This window comes from Pangasianodon hypophthalmus, chromosome 5 (assembly GCF_027358585.1).
Source record: "Pangasianodon hypophthalmus isolate fPanHyp1 chromosome 5, fPanHyp1.pri, whole genome shotgun sequence".
In the NCBI taxonomy this organism is placed as follows: domain Eukaryota; kingdom Metazoa; phylum Chordata; class Actinopteri; order Siluriformes; family Pangasiidae; genus Pangasianodon; species Pangasianodon hypophthalmus.
The window spans coordinates 5773631-5789532 of NC_069714.1; the positions used below are offsets into that span (position 1 = coordinate 5773631).

Below are 15902 nucleotides of genomic sequence, written 5' to 3' on the forward strand. Positions count from 1 at the left end.
AGAGGTGGGTCTTTGCATTTTCCAGTGGTAGGGTCAGCCCACGGGCCTTCCTCAACATCAGGCTTGGACCCATTGCCTCCATCTGTCTCATTCTCCCTTCTCAGAGTCACTCGGTGTCATTCCCAGAGTTGGCCTAGGTTGGATGTTTCCACTCTGTCACTCATTGAGTGGTCAGTGGCGGTCTAGGCTCCTTCCCTGTCTCAGCTGAAGCCTCTGCTCTTTCACCTCTCTCAATCTCAGCTTTTCTTTTTCCTCACACTGTCAGTCTTTGAGTGCTGAGACACTGCTGAAAATGTCCAAGTGATTCGTAAAGTTTAGAAGGTACTGAATAAGTAAGGAATAAAACACAACAGGGAGTGCTCTTATAGGAAAATAATCAATATCGAGATGATCTAATAATTAGGGGCTGCATAAACTAGTTGGCATTGTGAATTCCGATGTGTAGGAAAGAGAGCTTTCAGAGCCGTGGGTTGCACATCCCTATCCAATCCCATTTACCTAGATTACAGTCAGATCAGTTGCATAGACCAGCTCAAAGACGCTGATACAAACTTGTTTTTAGACACTACTGAGGCTGGGGTTGAGCTTAGCGGAAAAAATTGGTTGGAAATTTAATTTGTAACCTACGTATTGCTGTTAATTGAACTGTGGTTTGTCGCCTACATTGCTGCACAAATAAAACGGCCTAAAAATAGTGATGTCCTCAAACAGTTTTTGCTATAAACATGGAAACGTTGACTACTTTTTTTTTGAATTACTAGTAGTCATGGAACACCTAGTGATAGTAAATGCGAAACAGAGTTAGTGTTACCATCTCAAAGTTGAACATTTTCTTGTAACATCACATTCCCTAGGGTTTTATTCCTATCATACCACTGCAATTTGTCAACGCCAACAACTTTTGTTACATTTAATGATGTGGAAGATTAACTTGTTAACAGGAACTAACTTGTTTCACAGATTATCACCTTATACATTATAGCAGCTATAAACAGTTGTCCTCTCAGCAGTCTTGCGTTTTTTTTTCTCCTGCTTTTGAAGACAGAAAATGAAACTGGAAAACCCCAATCTGAAGACTCTTCCCACGTCAGAAAACTTAAAGAAACAGCTTTACCTCTGACTGTTACAAAGCGCTGACGCTGGAGACTCCTTCCAAAAATGCTAGATATCTTCTTACAAATTCTTCACCATATGGTGGAGTTTTTTAAATTAGTTTTTATGGTGCTTCCGGCATCCCTGTCTAAGTCGTTAGTATAGAAACTATAACGCATTAGAACAAGCCCACTGATATAAACTACTGTCAGAGTTGCTGTTAAAGAAAATGAATCAACACCTTCTGACCAAATTCCCCTATTTAACTTCTGATATATGTTTTCAACAGTAATGCTTCCACCAAACACTTGCAATAGGTTGCATTATATTGCATTATAGTCTGTTTCTAATGTAAAAAGGCAATAGATAAAAAATTGATTAAGAAGAATAACTTGCATCTGGTGCCAATTCTGTCTGCATGAGTTCTCTCTGGAATAAATTACCATATCATGACCATCTATCAAAAAAACTGTCCATCACATCTGATCTTCACTAAATTAACAGCATTGACTTCAATAAAGGTGCTGTGATGGAGTGATGTTCTTGACTGCACAAGCTCAAGCTGTACAAACACAAATCAAAAGAAATGATATTTTTTCCCTGTGGCCTTTGCTTTTAGCCACTAATCAGGCAAGTCCTAGTAAGGTCCCACACTTGATAATGGTGGTTATTAACACAAAAGTAGGCCTGGTGCCTCGCAGTTCCTTCAGGACTGACAAATGTATACATCGCTTATGGTGGAATAAAGTGTTGTGCTTGCTCATCTGTTTTTCATCAGGCCATGATGAGCTACCTTTTAGGGTCTGAGATTGCATGCAGCAATTTGGAGTAATAAGGCAGTTACTTTGCGGTGGGCGTTTGTGCGAGCAGTGACTTTTCTTTGAGGGAACCACAAAGTTTACCTCAGTAGGGAGCGGCGCGTTGAGTAATCATCCACTTTGAATAAAGGCAGTCGAATTTTCCACTGTAAGAGGAGAAGTCAAGGATGTTTTTTTTTTTTTTACTTAGAAACTCACGTATAAAGGAAGATAATAGGTAGAAAGATTTCTGTTGTATGAAAACGTATTCCAAGTTTGTCTGCATTTCTCTGTAATACCTTTTCATAAAAATGTCTGCCTCTGTTGTAATGTTCCATGAACATGTGCTACTTTTTATTTCCCTCTTTGACCTATGCCTTTGCACAACATCCTTTACCAGACGTTCGAAAATAATCCAACCTCTGATTGGAGTCACCTCTTCCCTTTTAATTTCCTCATGAAACTATGAGAGAGGGAACTTAGGTTGAGCCAAGAATTGCCTGTCGCAACAGCGTCAACAGTGTGATTTACCTGGCACTGTCCAAACTAGGACCTTGGGGCGGTGAATCATGCTGATAAAGCATTTGGGGGTTCGTTTTTTTTTTTTGCAAAAGCTTAACCTTAACTGGAATGCTGTCTATTAGGTTTCACAACACCGAAACACACGAAATGGCAGTTTCACCTCTGCCTATTTCTCCTTTTACCTCATTTGAGGACAGGGGTGAAGAAAGTGCACTGATTGCAAAAGAGAGTTAGAGAGTTTTTAAGGGGCCAAATACAAGGAGAGATATGTAGACCTAATGTTTGAGAAATAGTTATGGCAACTGTACAGTAGAAAAAGAAGCAGAACAGTTTGTAGTCTTCTGCCAGGGTTGTCATGCGGCGACTTACATTTTTCCACTCAAAGGTCACACCAGTTACCACAAACAAGAAGAAAATGGACTTACGTTAATTTATGCCTACCAGCACCCATTATTATCCCTCAATCTTCAGCGCTAAAACCATACTTGTAGTAGAGAACTTCTTTTTACTAGTCAAAATGGAAATCTGGGCCACCACACATAAATGCTGTTTTATCTCAGCATGCAAAAAAGGACGTGTGTAATCAAATTTTAAATGGAATTTTGCATGAGTGCAGAGTCCAGCTCTTTGACATCTGCTGTCTTTGAGGCGTTTGCTGTATTTTTCTTTTTTACCTCCATTTCTCAGAAATCTCGATGCAAATCGGAAGTGACAGACAAGCCAGACGTGATCACGGAGGAAGGAAGCGGGAAGTGAAAGGAGACGAGGGGTTGATTGGCAAGCTACAGACTTTGTAATGTCACAATATGTCAAACGATAATAATCAGGCTTTTATTATAGCTATTTTATTTTACTGAAACAGGTTTTTGGCAGTGTAACATGACGGTTGAATAGAAGACATAAAATTCTCCATGTCTCCCAATGTCTCTGATGATTTTCTTAAGAGAGTTCTTTTTGGAAGTGGCTCTCGCACAGCCGCAGCAGGTGGAGGTCTTGCTAGAGGCACGCTGCCATGCTGACCCACAGTAGGGATTAGGATTGCACCTGCTTTGCAGGAAATGGATGGGATGGGAGATGGGGGGTTTGGGAAAGGATTTGAAATGGGGAATGAAGAGGGGGGGAGCACCTGTGGACGTGGGTGGCTCCGGAAGCAGAGTGAGACCCTTAGGATTAGGCCCCATCTGCTCCTGGTTATACTCCAGCCTTTTCTGGAGCTACTAACTTCACCATTGGCTCTGTATTTCTCAACAAGCACAAGATGGGATTTCCGTGACAGCCTCTTCATGTACACACTAGCTCACATTTTCAGCAGCACTGAATGAAATTTATTGAGAGCCAAGTGAATAGTAAAGATGAAGAATAGTACACATTTTGCAGGTTTTGGTTTGCTAATGTGGCAACAGGAGGAGAGCTTGGATTGCCACGAACATCCATTACAGAGCAAATAGCGTTACCACTCCCGTGATACACCCGAATCTGTTATTAAAGCATTTTCTCATTCTAACAATGAGAACATCGCAGGGTTGGAGACTTTCCCATAAAACAGAGGAACCTAAGACCACAATGTGAGTATGCTGCACTTTAGCCAAACTTGGCGTGTTGACCAAGTGAAGTATCTCAAGTTGGACGGCATCGTTTGGCAGCCCAAGGCGTGCAGTAACTCTTCAGCTGGATCTGATTCATAGGCCCTCGCTGAGTCATATTTTTTAGCATTGTGCATGTTGTCCAAGGCTTCCCTCACTGTGGTTAGCTTAGCATTACAGCAATGCTGATCCAACTAAGCAAAGCCCTTCTCCATGGATACACATCAGCAGCCATAACAACTGAGCTGTGTTCTGCCTGTGTTTCTGGTTCATCTAAAGCTTCAACCTTTATCTCATGCCAGTCCATCTTGACTAACTTATAAGCTCCAATTAAGAATGTTGTCTCACTTTCACTCTCACTCACATTTCCCGTAGCTCAACACAAACCAGAGAATGACACAACGCTGAGAACGTTTAATACCAACAAGTTGAAGCAATACACAAAATTTACATTCTAACTGTTTACACACAGGCTTCTGAACGTGGGGTAGGGTCATTTTTCCTGTCATAGATCACAGCATCTCTTCTTCTTCCTATATCTAAGATATATCTATTTCTATATCTATGTAACTGATACTAATACAAATACGTTATTCAACTTGAACAGATGTGTTATAAATGAATACTTGTTTTTTGTTTTGTTTTTTTAATTCTTTTTAGAAAGCTTGCCAGAAAGGTTCCCACAGCATATAGCTGAGACAAAAGCTGTACATCGACTGTGTAAGTGGGAAGTTTATACTTTCACGTGGACATGACAGGATTAAAAAAAACAGTCCCGCACACATCTCTAGTTGAGACCAAGCATGAACTTGAGTGTTGTAGCTGAGGTTGAGGAACTGGCAGACCATTCTGACAGCACCTGCATTTCCCCTCTGTTTTTTTCCAGTAGTCTACGGTGTTTCTAGGAGCATTGTGATAGAGTTCATATTTAATTTTTAACAATTAGTCCTTTTTGGCCCACGGCCACTTCAGGTTTAAGTCTGGATACAGATATGAATATTTGGCACCTTAAACAGATACAGTTCGCAGTGGCATTGCATTACACCCCTACTTTCTGTGTATATTTGTGGTTCATTATCTGTGCAATGTCTTTCGATGCTAATACTTCTAAGCCTTGTTTAAAGATTCTTGCTTCCTCTTTTTTATTTAAGATTTACACCTTATTAACAAATTCTTGGCGTATGATAAGTCGTACACTGGATTATCTAAATAGCTATGGTTTCTTAAGGAATGAACCATGAAACAGTTTAAGGTTCATAGTTGCCTGAATGGTTTCTATTTGGATCCGTCTCTGATAGGGAAGCACTATATTGTGGAGTTTTACATAGAACCTTCTTAACCTTAACCTTAAAAGGATCAACCAAAGTCCCTTTAGGCTTTTCGGTTCAGACTTCTTTCCTAAGAGTGTAGCCTACTTCATAGATATACTAAAGAGTTTTCTGATGTTTTTTTTAAACCATGATATATGTTCATATATACAGCAGAGTTGTGGAACTCCTACAGTCTTTGTGGTGTCATCTGGACTTTAATGAACATTGCAGATGTAAATTTAACACTAGGAATTTTGCTGTGTGGACATGGAACCTGTAAAGAACATGCAGGATCGTTGCCATCATATTCCAAGCTCAGTTTGGGATTAATAGTGCAATACTCGATTTAGCCTCCACCCTTCTGATAAAGTTCCACTTCACAAACCAAAAGGTTTAACTTTCATCTTAAGGAAAGGAGCAAATTCAAATCCTTCCTAGATCTGAAGAGCGCTATTCATCAACCCGCTGATTTTCCTTCCATTTCATTCATTATTGTTAAACATTGAAACATCTAAATTCTTCTGACATTAGAGCAAAGTACCTGAGAACCAGGAGGACATGTTTAATGCAAAGCAAAGATAATCTGACAGTGATTAGGAGTCACTGATATTAGGAATATTGACACTATGGATCGTAAATGGTCAGTGGTCAGTGCATGTGAGAAATGGAACTAAAAATGTTACAGAAGTAAACTGAGGCTGTATTGTTCATATAGGAAAAATAATTCTGTGAAAATCCTTCCACTGAAACTTTATCCAGAGTATTCCCCACAAATATGCTTTACAGGGTGAAATGTGCAAATATTTAACTTTTATTGTATTGTGGCTAGGCAATAATATACTCTTTCCCTCCATATGTGTTTGTGTATATATATATTCTTTGAATGTATTAAGAGCATGTGCCAGTTTTTTTTTTTTTTTTTAATTTTCACCCTAGTTCCTGTCCTCATTATTAACAATTCAAGTCTGTCTGCTCTATTGTGAAGAATGAATAAAGGTATTTGTTTTTTAGAGGTTCCTTCAATTGTGCACAAGACACAGTAGACACCACCTCTCACTTTCAAACCGTTTCACTTGCCGTTAGGCCTTTTAAGTATCAAACATATTCCCTCCAGGACTCATAAATCATTTAATCCCGATACTGCCACCTCTCCTGTAAGAACATCATGCTTAAGGTGCTGTTATTCCTTGTAATTAAATATTAATGGGGTATCCTATATATATTCAAGTACAGCCATCAATATTTCCTTCTTTAAATACTTAATATATGGGTCTGCTTCATTTCTTTTAACTTTTAAACATGAGAAGTACAAAAGTCAGCAGCTCTGATGTCTAACTCTGTGAAATGCTTTAATGAATATTGAGAATAATGAAATGTAAATTATGTCTGAAGCAGATGTCTTCACCTGCTGAACACATACATACACTAGCAATGTGTTAGTGATGAGCTAGTGTAGTGTTTTTCTTTTAGTACGTGGCAACACTGCCATGCGAGGAGTATTATGTGCTGCTAAAATGGTTTTGAAGAAAGTCAACACTTTATGAAAGGAAAGCTTGGCCTGACAAAGCCCACAATTGGCAGATTCGTACTATAATTGTGTTATATGGCAAAGAGAAGCTGTAGCAGGATTTCCAATTTTTGTTCAATTTTGAATTTAGATTATAGAGAATAACACTTTACACCAATTTTCCCTTAACTGACAATATCTAATGCATTAGATATCACGAACAAACCATAAACATCAGCAAAATTCAGAACTGAAGCTGAAGAAAAAAGAGTTCAGTAAGTTATCAACATTTAGGAACATTTTGTAGTTAAATAATAGCTAATTTTTGTGAACTTATTTTTAGTCATGAATGAACATTAATCAATGCAAGTTTATTTAAACAAACATTAATACAAGTGTTAATATTTTGCTAACATTATTATAGGTTATTGATGCTAATCTTAACATTAGCTCATGTTAATTAATGCAGTAAATAAGTGTTAGTTATGGTTACCTTAAGGTAAAGCATTACAGAGACCATATCCAACCAGAATATTCAACATAGCATCAGTTGATGGAAACATGCACTGACTTACACTTGTTTGTCTTTTTTTGGGAAATTGGCAATACTTTCTGAAAGATTTGGCTGGATTGGTTACATGGAATACTTCTATCCCTTTGGTTTAACTCTGTGTATATGTACATATATATGGACTTAATACATCATATGGCCATCACACCTATACATGGACCTTACTCAAACATGTTGCCATAAAGCTGGAAACACAGAATTGTATAGAATATCTTTGTATGCTGTAGCATTACAATTTCCCTTCACTGGAACTAAGAGGCCCAAACCTGTTCCAGCATGACGATGCCCCTGTGCACAAAGCGAGCTCCATGAAGACATGGTGTGTGAAGGTTGGAGTGGAAGAACTCGAGTGTCCTGCACAGAGCCCTGACCTCAACCCCACTGAACACCTTTGGGATGAACTGGAACACCGACTGAACCCCAGACCTCCTCACCAACATCAGTGCCTGATCTCACTAATGCTCTTGTAGCTGAATGAACACAAATCCCCACAGCCACGCTCCAACATCTAGTGGAAAGCCTTCCCAGAAGAGTGGAGCTTATTATAACAGCAAAGGGGAGTACAAACTCCATATTAATAGCCATGATTTTGGAATGGGATGTTCACTAAGCACATATGGGTGTGATGGTCAAGTGTCCACATACTTTTGGCCATAAAGTGTACATTTGGCAGATCACAAATATAGTACATGCCTTTGCTAGTAAAATTACAACTTGCTTCTCTCAATGTCAGTCAATCATTTAACACTCATTGGTGTTGTTAATGATGATAATTCAACCATTGTTTTTTTTGCTCAGTAAAATGCTATTAATGCTATTTTTCCCATGTTTGTGGCTGTTTCCTGTTTATCTGTTAACAAGCTGATCAAGTTTTATGAAAACTACTATCTACATTTTCCCTTTCGAGCAGTAAAAAACTACACATGAACACACAGCTTACATTACACTGCTGAATAATTATAGCGTCTTCCTAAATGAGCCGGATCATCTATTTTTCCCCGCACTGAAACAGGTATGGCTTCCTCTATAAATAGAAGACCCCTAATTAGTAACTGCAAATTACACAATTAATTATGCTATGGATAGGTCCTGGTTGGTTATAATTAGGTTATTGCTATTTGGGCTATTTGGAACTAATTACACCCCAATCTCAACTGTTTGTAATATGTAATAACCCTGGCTCATATCTAACAGCCATATTAATTAGTATTGTCTAATTTGAATGTGCAGGGACATTACGTTGATTTGTGTTTAATGCTCTGTCAGTTACATAATTGTTCCCACTATGTTTGTCCACTCCCACTGCTCTGCTTGTGCAGGTAGCGCCTGTGTAGGATGTCAGAGTCTGGCTCTTTAGCCCTACTTCACTAGGTTGCCATCATCCCCCATGACATTTTTCACCTGGCGTGTGTCACTGGCTGGCAAACGTTTGGCTCTGTGTGCACCTGGGGCCAGCCTGTGTGTGTGTGCGTATTTGTTTGTTTGTGTGTGTATGTGTGTGTGTATGCATGTGTGCAAGGCATGCTGTGTGACTGATCTAATATGACGTCTCAGGGGACTAGCCGGCTCTTTGTTATGTCTGCTCCATTACCGGCTCAGCTGAGGCAATCGTTTCAGGTTCACTTCAGCTTGTGTGTGTGCATCTGAGTGTTTTTTTTAAGCCAAGGTGTTTGGTAGTTTTTCTGCTGGTCACTCTGAATTTATTTACAGCACAGAAACGCTGACCTTGAACCCATGGCCGGGAGCCAAGGAGGCAAAATTGGCTGTGCTATCTGGCTGAGAGGCGTGGACTAATCTCTCTCTCCCCTGTCAATCACAATGACACTAGCCAATCATGGGCATCACACACTATTTACAGGAAAGTTTAACAGGTATTACAAATAAAATTGTACCTAACAAATAGACAACAAAAGACATAACAAATGGTAAAACCACTAAGTAGAATGAATTAAATTAATAAATTGATAACTTTTGAACTGCGAGTTGTTTTTATATTGACCCAGCAGAAGTAGGCCCTTATTTCAAGCCAGCACAAGTTTAATTGGATGTGATTTTTTTTTTTTTTTCCCCATTTGCCCTCTGTTGCTACATTTGTGGTTACAAATTATGATGGAGTGGCACAAAAGTTGGTGTGATATTCAAAATCTGTGGATGCAATGGGATTTGTGAGGCCTTTCTTTTGTCTAGAGATTTATGAGTGTTACATGAGCTTCTATTTTAACCACACCAGCTGTAAAATCCATCCTAAATGCATAAAAAAATTACTTTACATTAGAACAATAATGAATATATTTAAACAATAGTCAGCAATATAAATTCTGTTTGGGATACTTACCTGTTACAGGATTCTCGGGTGCAAAATAAAGTGTAGCAGATATTGATTTTTGCAGAGAGGTTCATCTTTCAGTGTGTTTGATTGTCATGCAGTGTACATACAGTATGCGCAGGGTCTCATTAGCATTCACTTCCATTCATAAAAACACAATGAGAATTTGACTTTTAGCAACAAGCGTCCTATGCACTTTTTAAATTATGGCTTAAGACTTGTCAGAAATACTGAGAATACGTAAAGCTGCAATCCATACATGATCCATGATCACATATTTGCTTTGTTCCTATTATATTATTTATTTTTCTTTATTCTTCAAGCATTACAGGGACATGACAGGTAGTACTGTTGATGAATATAGGATAAATATAGTATTTTATAGTGTTTATAGCAGGAAACCATGCACCATGAGTGGAACAAATATGATTATCCGTGTTGTCCATATTCATCATGTCCCATTTGTATCTTTTCTCTTTTATGATATTTGATTGTCTGCATTTTCTTGATAGATGTATTTTTGACCCCTTGCAATTATGGATATTGAACTGATGACATTCAAAATAAAAACACATTGCCTTGTATTCAAGTGTACACTCTTGTGTGACACTCTAACCAACATATTGACATAAAATCTAGTCACCCAGAGAGAAAATACATTTTCTGTAAGTTCTGTCAGCCAGCTTGTTTCTTCTGCAACTAAAATCAATATGAAATTTGCAAATCTAATAGTATGTCATTACATCACTCTGCTATATTATGTGCACTTAAAGGAAATGATCGGAGCTAACTGGTTTGGATATCACAGCTGCACGCTTAAGAACACCTCTGATAATATATCCATTCAAATCCCCCCCCCCCCCCCCCCCCACCCCTCATTTATTTATTTTTTAAACAATTATTCCACTTTTTCAGGAGGTTTCCACTGGCACGAATGGTCAGGAAAATCCCCAAAATTTCTAACATATCTTCCGTCTCCCAACATAAAGGGAAATCACACAATTTGTGTAGCTCCACTTGGCTCTGACGCTTTCTTACCCTGCAGGCCGAGCTCAATTCTGCACATCCTACAGAGGGTAGGTCAACTGGCCCAGGAGCTGATTCACGTGAACTACATGCTCCGGGGTCCTGATAAGCTCTCCTTTTTACTGATGTGTAGAGATGCTGTGTCGAGATGGCTAAAGGCTCATATCTAGACGAGAATGACTCAGTTCTTCAGGCTGGCACAGGGTCTGATCAGCCGTGACAAAGGGAACCTCAGTTATTTGATGTTAAGGCTAAACAGAGGATGTAGGGGCGACATTAAAATGCATCTGGGAGCACAGGATTGTAGTTTATTAAGGAACAGCCCAGGCTTACATTCTTTACTCTTATAACAACACATCTTTTGTATAGTTTACTGTAGTTACTGAATAATGTGATTTAAAGTGACTAAATAATGTACACTGGTATAACTGCAGCTCCTTGCATGACTTTCGACTTTAATTGTAATTGTGTTGCACTTTAACATGGAAATCTACTCTAAGGCGAGCAATAAATAATGGGTTGCTTCTTGTCTGCAGAATAACTGTATAAAAGGTGTCTTTGTTGCCTCTATCTATTAGGATTCACATTTTATTTTTGGACTAACTCTAAAAATCATAATGTATGACATCGAATGGAAAGAATCTTCCATCCCTGTAGAAATGCATAAAATGAGAAACCCATATGGTACTGCATGGCACTGCATAACCTTATTTGTAGTTTCTTGTTCTGCTAGCTACTGAATTATTCATGTGTGCCAGTAGCAAAAGTGAGACAGAAAGAGAGAGAGAAAGAGATCAGGAAATGCTCTCCTCGAGGAGCCTTTGCCCTAACACGAAGACCTCCAACTGTGCTGCCTAGAATCGCAGTAGCTCCACAGATAAAAGCGAGGAGTCAAAAGGCCAGTGCTGTGTGCGAGAGAGTGATCTAGCGCCGATGAAATACTCTGGCCTCAAGCAAAGTTCTACCCTCCACTCCAATGCATCCCAATCCTCTTGAGCATGTCATAGTCCAATAATGAAGCTCAACCCGGCCCTTGGCAGGTTCTGGCTAACGTCTGTGTGCTAGCAGCCGGAATAAACAGGAGTCAGAAAACAATCAATACTTAATCCTGCAATTAGGCTTTTAACATCAGTAATCGGGTTGAAGAAACAGTGATGGTGGTGATGATGATGATGATGGTCAGAGCTGGAGGAGTTCACGGAAGGTGTTAGGTGGTATGCAAAGCATTTGAATATATCAAGTTCATTGACCTAATGACTTTCCTTGGGCTGTGGATGATCGGAATAAACAAGAAGAAATAGTTCCCCTCATTAGGGAGTTATGAGCTCTTTGCCTCACAAGTTAATGGGAGAAAACATGAGTGGCTTCATGTGCACATCATTTCAAAACTATTAGCAAGGAAATAATTAGCCAGTCCAGTAACACACATAGAATCGATTGAATTTGTACATACTGATATGGACTCCTACTCGTATGCTAGATTGTTCTTGCTAGCTGGCTTTTAAGTGAGAGCAGCACCTTTCATAATGAGAAGCAGATGGTAGCAAATCAAGTCTTGTTAGCCCATCTGTCAAAAGCAGGTTCCTGCCAATTGTCTTGGAGAAAGATCCACGAGTCAAGAACTACCTGACCCAAGACAAATATCTTAATTTAGATATTTTCATCCCACTCTGATATTCCTTGACTGTTAAAAAAAAAAATCTTATTAATGAATACCTCTAACATATATGCTGAAACTGATAATAAACAGGATCATGCTAACGGCTTTCCGCTTGCTATATTAGCATTTTTTTTTTTTGAGAACCTTACCTTTACTTTCTCAATTCTTTTAAGAATTTTTTTTATATTATCCAGATCTGCATAGTACCTATAAGGATTTTCTCAGTGGGACAAACCAAAGAATCATTTACAGTACAAGAAGGAGTGTACGGCCCCAACAGCCCAAATCTTTGTTCGTTTCATGTATTTATAGGCAATTTTATTCTTCTGTCCCATTTCTATTATTTATTGATTTTGATTTCATTTACTCACTACTCATTCCTCTTTCTTGTCATGTCTGTCCAGGAGATGGAAAGTGAGAGGTTTTGCTGCTTTGAAAAAAAAGGCAGCACAAGCGGGGCATTGTGGGTCAGAGGAGAGACAGCCGCTGTCCCCACATCTCTCTGTCCCTCCCTCCACCGCCTGCCACAGCTGTGCATGAACAAGACCAGAGCCAGAGGACAACATATATCAATGTGGAGACTGTGGAGGGTTCATCAGAGGTACCCCTGACTTCTGAAAGAAATACACAGACACACATAACACACAGGATATAGTAATGGATTTATCAATGACCATTTCTAGGAGACAAAAGAGAAGTCGTTAAAGGTCTTTTTGTACCCGAACTTAGGCTATTTAAGTAACTTGTGACAACTTCAAGCTCGCACTTTGAAGCCAACACCACTAACAAGTTGTTTTGAGACATCAAGATCAAAATTAAACCACTTTATTGACTAGATTCGATAAAAATCGGTACAAAAGGTCAGAGTGCATGGTATCATTAAAGCAAAGGGGGTCATCCCAAATACAGAGAAACTCTGAAATTCAATTCAACAAAATGTTATTGCTGATTATAAGATTTGTTATGGAAATTATGTATTAAACTAGAAAAGTATGCAAAATCACTAATAGTCTCAGAATTTGGATGTATCTGATATCAGGTTCCTGGTTATTGGCACTATAGTACACTTTAGTAACATCTAGTAACACCATTGAAAATAACTACAACTGCGAAAGAGCAGTGGGATAAAACCATGATTACCCCATAAGTCTAAGGATTTCCCCTCTTTCCTGGTTGGAGACTACTGACATGGAGACATGTTAGCCTCTCCCCAGGCCTTTAAGAGCTCACACTGCACACAGCACCGCAGGAGCCCCCTCATCGCTAAGCATCTCTTCAGTACTGTCCATAATACTCATTTGTCTTGACTTCCTCTCTCTCCACTTTCCTCTGGCTAGCTAACACTGAGGGGCTAACACACTCTCAGGCCATTGAGTCTCGGCAAATATTTGCCCCCTGATGTGGTAAGGAAAGTAGAAAGAAAAACAGGAGGATGGTGTTTTAAGGACATATGGGAGACGGATAGTTCAGCATATCAAATGTTGCACTTTATAGACCCATACTTAGTACAAATCTGAATAGCTGACTTCTTTATGGATGTGTATAAGTGCTTGAATGATGCTAGAACCTGGAGCCAAGTCTATAAAGGCACAATGGCAGAAAATCAAAAGCTGCTTTAGAATTAAAGAGAGATGGATAATTCTTAAATGGACATTAATAATTATTGAGGACTGTTGTTCAAGTAAAAGGCCTTGTGTATCTGGGAATCTGTTTTTAATAAGAGAGGCTTTGTTTTAAAGCCATTTAATTTAAAACCATTTAATACACTGATTTATTAGAACGATTCTCATAATGTACTATATTTAGTGTACTAATGATATTTAATGATAATGTACTATCATTATTATTATTATTTTATTTATTTATTTATTTGTTTGTTTATTTGGAAATTTCGTGCAAGATCCTTTATCTCTTATCCCTTTCAATCTTCCTATCTGTTGTGATGGTTTAATGGGCAATGTATTGATCCACTACATGCCCTAAGTTTGACACTAATTAAGATTCAGATCATGTGTACAGTGTTCATCATTGCATATTAGATGAATTATATATAATTTTTAACCAGTAAGATGTTATTTCAGACAAGATGCTTGATATTAAATATTGTCCACTGTCTTCATCTGTAGACCTAACTTGGGATACTATGTTTCTGATATTTGCGTCAAAGAACATGTGGCTGTGCAGCATTGTAGGAGTGGAAATCCCATCAACAGGAAACTGGATTGTGCTTGAATCTCGGCACAAGCCACTTAAACAGCCTCGTTGTTGTGAGACGTTCTTTAGCCGGCATGTGGAGAAAAAACAACTGGACATGCACCAGCGTGCATTTGGGAGTGTGTTTGTGTGTGGGTTTTTTTCACTCTGAGTAGCACAGATAATAGTGTGATCCTCTCTTACCCCCTGAGGATGCAATTTTGGCCTTGAGATGGAGGGGGATCGGGGACAGAGGAGAATCAGAGACCAAGTTATGAATGTGCGTTTGATTTCATACGGCAGCGCACAGTGGGTCGCTTGTTGTGGCGGTGTCCAGATGTGCGGTGCGCAAAGACGCCCTGTTAGCCCTGCTGGGGAGCAGCCTTGTCTAAGAAGACAGTGAGGGGCCCTATCTTCACCTCACCCTGGACACACACACTCTTCCAAACACACACACACACACACACACACCCTTCAGGAGCTGAATCTACTCAGTACCAGGCAGAGCAGGACAGAGTGGACAACGTTCGTTCAGTCATCCTATTCATAGAGGATATATGGCATGATATATTCACGAAGTGACTATTCACAGTGTACTGGTAATGAATTAGCCATTAAAAACAGACCAAACATATTATGCAAAAGAACAAATATAAAGCAATTTAATGATTTAATCAAGATTTAATCAAGATACAAGCAGTTGTAGTGCTATGCAATTCTAAGAATTTAATGTCATCACTACTGCATGTAGTTTCTTCTGATTTTTGACACTTCCTGACACTTCCTTCTTATTTACCTGGCCTGTTCCTTCATTATAGTAGTAGTTATGTAATAAAAAAAAATACAAGGTAGCTGTCAGGTTCAAATGATGGCAGAAAACCCATATGCACCAGTTAATTACTAGGTAGTCTACTAATGTAATGAACTTAATATGAAATTCATTCATTCATTTTCAATGCATGTTTTATCCTGGTCAGGATCACGGTGGATCTGTGGATCTATGTGGATCTATCCTTAAAACACTGGGCACAAAGCAGGAAGACACCCTGGACAGTCCATCACACACACATACTCATTCACATCTAAGGGCCAATCCACCTAGCAGAAAGTTTTGGGGAGGTGGAAGGAAATCGGAGAACCCAGAGGAAACCCACACAGTCACAGGGAAAACAGGTGGAGCTCCACACTGACAGTAATCTGAGTTGATGTTGGAACCCTGAACCACAGAGCTGTATTGCTGCTAATCACTCCTGGAAATGTCTTAAAGAATGTCCACAGATCTTCTTGTTGCTACTTCACTCTGAACGCGATGGTA

General features: G+C 39.1%; 1 long non-coding RNA gene across 1 annotated transcript in view; it reads left to right on the top strand.

The window, feature by feature from the left end:
* The window catches only part of LOC117597421 (uncharacterized), a 61963-nt gene extending 47782 nt beyond the window's left edge, over nucleotides 1-14181 (top strand). The window contains exon 3 of the long non-coding RNA XR_004578252.2: nucleotides 12799-14181. This is a non-coding gene — a long non-coding RNA (uncharacterized LOC117597421). The remainder of the gene's footprint in view (nucleotides 1-12798) is intronic.
* Nucleotides 14182-15902: the final 1721 nt, after the last annotated feature.